The sequence below is a fragment of the Nicotiana tomentosiformis genome, chromosome 6, assembly GCF_000390325.3.
Source record: "Nicotiana tomentosiformis chromosome 6, ASM39032v3, whole genome shotgun sequence".
Taxonomy (NCBI): domain Eukaryota; kingdom Viridiplantae; phylum Streptophyta; class Magnoliopsida; order Solanales; family Solanaceae; genus Nicotiana; species Nicotiana tomentosiformis.
In genome coordinates this window covers 83,757,233-83,765,965 of record NC_090817.1, presented here as the reverse complement: position 1 = coordinate 83,765,965, position 8,733 = coordinate 83,757,233, and the positions used below count along the sequence as shown (strand labels likewise).

Genomic DNA, 8,733 nt, shown 5'->3' with positions numbered 1-8,733 from the left:
ATTCATCGGAATAGACCAACGACCCCAAGTTAGCCAGTACATCGACCTCACTGTTCTGATCTCGGGGTACATGCTGCAGGGTCCATTCCCTGAATTGATATATGGTTACATGTAATTTGTCCAAGTATATTCACATCTGTTCTTTTGCTTCAAACGTCCCGTTAACTTGATTTACCACGAGGAGTGAGTCGCACTTAGTTTCGATCACCCTAGCCCCAAGGCTTTTAGCTAATTCTAGACCTGCAATCATGGCCTCATACTCGACCTCATTGTTAGTCAATTTCACAGTTCTAGTAGATTTACTAATTACATTTATTCTAAGCGGTTTTAATACGATACTGATCCCGGACGTTCGAGGTACCATCCGTGAAAAGGGTTCAAATTCTCGAAGTGGTCCTCGAGGTCAACAGTAATTCCCTTTCGACTTCGAGTATTAAGGCCGGCGTAAAGTCGGCCATGAAGTCTGCCAAAATTTGAGAGTTTATGGCGGTTTGGGGTCGATACTCGATATCGTACCTACTAATTTTCACGGCCCATTTGGCCAACCAGCCCGAGCACTCGGGCTTGTGCATGATGTTCCTAGCGGGTAAGAGGTCACGACACATATGGGGTGGCATTGAAAGTACGACTTTAGCTTCTTGGAGGTGCTTAACAAAGAGAGCGCCAATTTTTCTAGGTGAGGATACCTTGATTCGACCTTGCCTAGAGTTCTACTGACATAGTAAATAGGAAATTACATACCTTCTTCTTTCCGGACTAAGACTCCACTTACCGCCACCTCGGAAAATGGCAAGTACAGGTATAATTGTTCATTTGTTTTGGGAGTGTGCATCAGGGGTGGACTCAATAGGTACCGTTTGAGTTCTTCCAAAGCTTGCTGGTATTCTGGGGTCTAGGAAAAGTTATTCTTCTTCTTTAGTAGTGAGAAGAATCAATGGCTTTTATCTGAAGACCTCGAGATGAACCGGCCCAGGGTGGCTATAAGCCCCATCAGTCTTTGGACGGCCTTGATGTTGTCCACCATGGTGATGTCCTCTATGGCCTTGATTTTGTCGGTGTTGATCTCGATCCCTCGATTGGATACCATAAACCTAAGGAATTTTCCCGATTCGACCCCGAAAGTGCAATTCTCCGTGTTCAGCTTCATATTGTATTTCTTCAGTATGTCGAAGGTCTCCTACAAACATTTCAAATAGTCCTCTGCTCGTATGAACTTGACCAACATATCGCTAATATAAACTTCCATTGATTTTCCTATATGTTCTTCGAACATCTGATTTACTAGGCATTGATAGGTGGCACTGGCGTTCTTTAATCCAAACGGCATTACATTATAACAGTAGGTGCCAAATTTAGTGATGAAAGAAGTCTTTTCCTGATTGTGCGGGTCCATCCAAATTTGGTTGTACCGGGAATAGGCATCGAGAAAGCTGAGTTTCTCATGCCCGCCCGTCGCGTTGATCATCCAATCGATGTTAGGCAAAGGGAAAGAGTCCTTAAGTCACGCTTTGTTTAGGTCTTTATAATCTACACACATTCTTGGCTTATTCCCTTTTTGGGCACTACTACTACATTAGGTAACCAGTCCAAGTATTTAACTTCCCAGACGGACCCTATTTTAAGGAGTTTGGACCTATTCTGCTTAATAGGATGGAACTTAGTGTCCAAACACAGCTTATGAGTGGTTACTTCTGATGGGATCCCTATCATATCAAAATGGGACCAAGCAAAACAATCTATGTTAGCTTTAAGAAAATCAATGAGTTTTTTTCCTGAGTTCGGGGGTTAATCCCGTGCCCAAGTATATCTTTCAATCAGGTAAGTGTTCGATTAATAAGACTTGCTCCAACTCTTCGACTGTTGATTTGGTGGAGTCGGTGTCATCAGGAGCTATGAATGACCCTGGGACTCTGTAATCATCCTCCTCGTCTATTCCTTGTTCTTCCAGTTCACCGAGATCGACATTAGTGATTAACCCCCGACATCCTCCGCATTCCTTGATGTTAAAACTGCGGGCACTAGGATTACTTTGTTGACTGCGAACATCTCCTTTGCGGCCGACTGCTCTCCGTATACCGTCTTAACCCTCCTGGTGTAGGGAATTTCAACGCCTGGTGCAAGGTCGAGGGTACCGCCCTCATGTTGTGAACCCACGGACTTTCCGAATAGAGCATAATACCTTATATCCCCTTCGATCATGTAGAACTTTGTCTCTTGGATCATCCCAGCAGTATTTACCGGCAGGGCTATCTTCCCTTTAGTGATTTCATATGCCATGTTAAATCCGTTCAATACCCGGACTGTTGGCATTATTTGGTCCTGTAACCCCAATTTCTCTACGACCTTTGATCTGATGATGTTGGCCGAGCTACCTGGATAAATCAACACATTTAACTTGAAATTTATTGATAAGTACGGATATTACAAGCGCATCATTGTGAGGTTGCATGATGCCCTTGGCTTTCTCGTCGCTAACGAAATGGTTCCTTCTGGAACATAATCTCGGGTGCATTTTTCCCTCGTGATCGACACTTTAGTGTGCTTTATCATTGGTCCTTGGGGGACATCGACCCATCCGATGATCATGTTGATGACGTGTTGGGGATCCTCTTGTTCGATCTGTTTGTTGGTGTTCCTATTCCTGAAGTGATTTTTGGCCCGATCACTTAGAAACACTCGGAGGTTCCCATTGTTGAATAACCGGCCAACTTCTTCTCTTAGCCGTCGGCAATCCTTGGTCCTGTGACCATGAGTGCCGTGATACTTACATATTAAGTTAGGATCTCTTTGGTTAGGGTCGGGCTGCAATGGTCGGGCCACTTGGTCTCTTTGATGCGCTCGATCGCTGACACGATGCTAGCAGCATCAACGTTGAAGTTATACTCTGATAATCTCGGTACTTCCCTACTCGCGAGCGGCCTGTCGAAACCATTTTTGCTCATCAGACCTCGGCTATTGGGCTCTTGATCTCCTCTCCTTTCGTTCTTTATGGGGTGACGCACATACCCATTTCCCCTTCGGTCCATGCTGTATGGTTGGTACCGATCCCGGACCGGCCTTGGCTCATGATCAACGGCTCTCTTAGACATGTCGTCGGCCCTGATGGGATAAACAGACCCAAAAGGGGCTCCGAGTTAGTCGTCCTCATCCATGATCTTCGATTGGTACCTATTGTGGACGTCGGCCCAAGTTACCGCCGGGGTTCTCTACCAAATTTTGTTTTAGCTGCTGTGAAGCCAAGGAGCTTCGATGGTTAAGCCCCAGAGTGAATGCCTAAACGTCCCAATCATCTGCAACCAGAGGCAGGTCCATCTGTTCCATCTGGAACCTTGACATGAACTCCTTGAACATCTCGTTGTCTCTTTGTTTAACCTTGAAAACGCCCGACTTTCTGGTCTTGACCTTGATGGCCCCAGTATGGGCCTTCACGAAAGCATATGCAAGCATAGCAACTTCACGAAAACATATGCAAGCATAGCAAATGAGTCTATAGAATTTGGGGATAAGTTGTAATACCATATCATCGCTCCTTTGGACAAAGTCTCCCCAAACTTCTTCAGTAACACCGAATCGATTTCATCATCTTCTATGTCGTTCCCTTTGATTGAGCATGTATAGGAGGTCACATGCTTATTCGGATTCGTGGTTCCATTATATTTGGGGATATAGGGCATACGAAACCTCTTTGGGATCGGCTTCGGTGTCGCGCTCGGAGGAAAAGATTTCGGGATAAATTTCTTGGAAACCGACACTTTCAATATCAGGGGTGCTCCCGGATTTGATCGACCCTGGAGTTTTATGTTTCCACCTTCTTGTCATTGGCCATAATTTTCTTCTCGCCAGACTCTACCCGCTTCGTTAATGCTTCAAGCATTTGCATTATCTCGGGATTGACCTCGGGCTCAGCTTCACCCGGTTTCTCAGTGATTTTTTTCATTTCTTCGAATGTTTTCCCGAGATTGTTCGGGCTCAACCCTGCTGGGGGCGTGGCTGTGATTCTGTAGCTGCGCTATCGCCACCTGTTGAGCCTGCAACATTTCAAAGATTAACCATAGGCTTACCTCATCACCTTCGCCTTCGGGCGCTTCTCGAGCTATTGGTCGGGGTCCCCCGTGAATGTTGTTTTCGGGATCAGTTTGCAGATTGACGTCGATGGCCACCTGTGAGTTAGCATCGAACGGGTCGGAAACTGGGACACCATTGGGATCAGAAGGAGGCACCTCATTGCTAGGCACCAAATTATTATTTCGCCATGATGGCCAGACTCTGCATCAACGTTCAAGTTGGCAGACTGAGAATTCGATATTTTTAAGCAGACCTGAAATTAAGACTTTAAAGAACAAGCGTAAAATAGTATGTGTTATGAAAATTTGTATCAAATCACCACTATTATCCTTAGCCTCACGGTGGGCGCCAAACTGTTTACCCTTAAATCGGATAACAATTAAATTTGTACGCGATTTTAAGGATTCGTAGATTGATTCAACACAAATAGTCAAGAATATCATATAAACGAGTTAAAGATAAAATAAATGATCAAACTAGTTTTAATGTTATGGTCTAGCCCAAACCTAGGTTGAACAGTGATTTTGCCCTCGATCGGACACTTGGTTCGAGACCAATTGTGAATGAAGAACAGAACAGTTAAATAAGAACTTTTGTAGTAGCTAGAAAGCAGAAAATGAATTTGTATTACCTTGATTCGCGTGTTACTTGTATCTAACAAAAGAAAAACCTCTCTTTTATATAGTAGGAGAGTTTCATCCCTAGTACAAGTCTAAAAAAGGTAAAAAAATTTCTTTCTCGTTAATTACTGATCCATAACCGACATTGAGCGAGATTTGTGCTGTGATATCCGGTCAAGCACGAATATCACGGCCCTTTATCCGTCATGTGTAACTGTTTATCGTGTTTCCTAAGGTTTTAGAACTCGTTCTGGGTCCGGGGAGCGTCGCTTTATCATGCTCGATGATGAACACATTGTTCCCCTTTCATGGGTCTCGATACAAAGGGCTCCCAACCTCGATTTCAGTCTCGTGTGTCCATGCCCTTCTTCAATTTTCTTCACCGGGAAATCGGGGTATGCCTTATCCTCAATTTTTACATGCTTGATCCTTTTTTAACTATTATTTAAAAAAAATAGCATCATTTATTGTTTATTCCAAAAAGAGCACTTTTTTTCTTTATTAGCATCTTATAAAAATTAAGCTCAACATTTAATAAATTAACTGACTCACTAATCACAGGAAGTACTTCTTTTGTCCATCTCCATTCTCCCTTTCCAACATTCATCTTCTTCACTTCATTTTTGAAAATCTGATGCAAATATGAATGCCACCTAAATTCAAGATGTATTGATTTATACGTCTTTTATACTTTGTATATCAAGTATCACTTTAATTCAAAATGTATTTTTATGTATATAATTATTGTATATTTATTTGTGAAGTGCCATCTTATTTTAAGATGTATTTTTAATGTATATTTCAAATATATTTTATATGTCAAGTGATATTTTAATTCAGGATGTATTTTTTATGTATAATTTTTTTGTATATTTATATGTCATCTTAATTAAATTTAAGATATATTTTATTTTATGTATATTTCACATGTCTAAGTGTCATCTTAATTGAAGATGTATTTTTTATGTATATTTGTTTTTGTATATTTTATATGTTTTAATTCAATGTATATTTTTTATATATATGTTTTGTATATATTAACATATATTATTATTGAAGTAAGATCTTTATGTTAAGAAAGGAAGATAAAAACTTAAGAAGATAATTAAAAAGAAAATGAATGGAACAAATTTAGAAAATATATTAGCTTCGTCAGAAAACAAAATTAAGAAGATGAAGAAAAAGAAGGAAAGCTAATAGCTAAAGAAAAAAAAAGGCATGATTTTTGTACAAATAATTATTGACTTTCCATTCAAATTGCTTATGTTTAGGGATTAATAATTAATATTCCTATTTTAATGGAACTATGTGCTACAAATATAAAAAAATTCTGCCACACCTGTAATATTGGGTTTATTGCTAAGAATTTATTATATTTCTTTTAAACTGTGACAGTTATGTAAAGTTCCCGTAAGATTGAGAAAAATTCAAAAATAGCCAGATTTACAAGTGGTAATTGAAAAATAGCCACAGTTTCAAAAGTAATCGAAATTTAGTCACTTTTCATATAAAGATAAATATGAACGAAAACACTATTCAAAATTCGAAAAATATTCCAGCATAATATACTGGAGTTCCGGTATAATATACCGATCCAGCATAATATGTTGGAAGTTCATACACAGGTGCTCTAATCTCCAGTATATTATGCTGGAACTTTCTGCGTGTTGGAGTTCCAGCATAATATGCTGGAAGTTTATACACAGGTGCATCAATATCCAGTATATTATGCTGGACCGATCCGTGTTGCATCAAAATTGAGGCTATTTTTTAATGACTTTACAAACACTGGCTATTTTTCAATTACCATTCCGAAAATTGGCTAGCCCGTGCTATTTTTACCTAAATATTAAGTCATATATGGGTTTCAAACATAAGCCCAAATCCTTAAAGTGGACTCCAAATCCGAAATCCAATTTGGCCCGTTTAGGACCAATTTGAAAGTACGCAAGAGTTACTTTCTTCGACCCAGTTCGTGAACCTTCTCCTCTGTGGAGAACTCGCTCAGAATCTCTTTCTCCCGCGAATTTCAGTTGTACGTTTCCTTCTTTGCACTAATTTTTACAAGTTATTGTGCATTTTATTTGCTTCTATGCTAATGGCTTCTAAGTTGTGAGATGTATAATCTTTCTTTTTAAGTCTTAGTTATCAGTTTTAAATCTATAAGAAAAGGGAAACTGAGAAACAAACAATTGATAATCAAAAGAATTGATTTCTAAGACAACCTCCAGTCGTAGTTTTATGTGCTCGGTGTTGTATCCTTCTTATTAATTTTCAGCACTTTGGGTGAAAGTCGTAAAATTCAATGTCATGATATTCCAAATTGATTCTGTATCATCTCAAATTGAAGAATAGAACAGGATTGAATTAATGTTGATGGGGTCCAAACCCATGTGTAGAAAAAAGAAAAGAAAGGGAATCTAACGATGGCAAGAGCAAGTTTTAGAGTTTGCAACCAATTTGCACTGCAAATTACATAGTGCAAGTTGTATAGTGAGATCCAATCTTCCGATTGGTTAATTGGGGCAGCCATCCCCTCTATTTAAGGAGAGCTTCACCTCGCATTTTATACACCAATCTCAGAGGAAAAATATATCTGAGAGTTAGAAAGAAATAGTGAGGTTTCACAGACAGGGTATAAGAAAATAGTCTGTGAAAAAAATAGAGAGTGAGCTATATTGTAGTGAGTTGGAAATATCAAAAGAGGGTTATTTATTTTGAGTGTTGTAGTGGACTTTGGAGTATTTTACTCGAACCTACAAAGCGTAAAATTCTTTGCTATAGTGATATCAGTTGCTCATCTCGGGGCCGTGGTTTTTTCCCTTATTCAAAAGGGTTTTCCACGTAAAACTCTTGGTGTCGTTGTCGCTCTTTTATTCTTTTTAATTATCGTATCTCAGTGCTACGTTATTATTCTTCTTTTATTACCGTAAATATTACTTTTGTGGGGGCTTATTCCCAACAAATGTATCAGAGCACAGGTTCTGCTCGTTTACATATATACTATTCATTTTTTGTGGTACTATACTCGGTGAAAGACAAAAATATCCAGAGTAAAGTATGGGGTAGCAAAATTTAACGGAGATAGAAGCTTCTCAATATGGCAAAGAAGGATGAGGGATCTGCTCATCCAACAAGGATTACACAAGGTACTAGATGTTGATGCCAAAAAGCCTGATACCATGAAAGCTGAGGATTGGGCTGACTTGGATGAAAGGGATGCTAGTGCAATCTGGTTGCACTTATCAGATGATGTGGTAAATAACATCATTGATAAAGACACCGCATGTGGCAGTTGGACAAGGTTGGAAAGACTATACATGTCCAAAATGCTGGCAAATAAATTTTACCTGAAGAAGCAACTATATGCCCTACATATAGGTGAAGTTATGAATTTTTTGTCACATTTAAATGTGTTTAACGGTGTTGAGAAGAAAATACCCCCTCATAATTCTGATTTTCATGGTGGTTCATCTACAGATAGAGAAGAAGATGAGATGAATAAGAAGAAGACCTAACAGAGATGGTTTGTCTTCAGACCAAAGTGTTCGATATAACCTAAGTCAAATAGGTTATTTTTGGTCGACTTTGGATGGACACGTGGAGAAGGCAAGGCTTTTGGATCAAGCAAGCTGATCCATGATTGATTAATAGAGACCATCTGATAATAGTGGTACTAGAAGAATAATTTAGTTATTAGTGAGCAAATTAGAATAGGACAAGTGTACAGATTTTACTCTTTCTGCTCATTTTTTTATTCCTTAGCAAGTGTATATATACATGTACATGAAAGTGATGAAATACACAGAAATTTTCAGAATTTACTCTTCAAATTCGTTCATGGTATCAGAGCACCTAGCTCAATCGAACAGTTCAATTATCTAGATTATTTACATCATCTCATCCTCAACGTTAACTCATCTTTACTAAACAAAAATGGGTGACACAACCATAACTACAGATACCAGCAACGTTGCAAAGGCTGTGAGTTATGATATCAATCACCCATATCATCTTAATAATTCTGATTCTCCTGGGATGACTCTAG

At 39.2% G+C, this 8,733-nt stretch overlaps 1 long non-coding RNA gene across 1 annotated transcript; it reads left to right on the top strand.

Annotated features, from left to right (window-relative positions):
• Positions 1–6,730: 6,730 nt before the first annotated feature.
• Positions 6,731–8,518, top strand: LOC117273464 (uncharacterized). Its single transcript, XR_004503464.2, has 2 exons — positions 6,731–8,066; positions 8,166–8,518. It is a non-coding gene; the product is annotated as an uncharacterized lncRNA (long non-coding RNA).
• Positions 8,519–8,733: the final 215 nt, after the last annotated feature.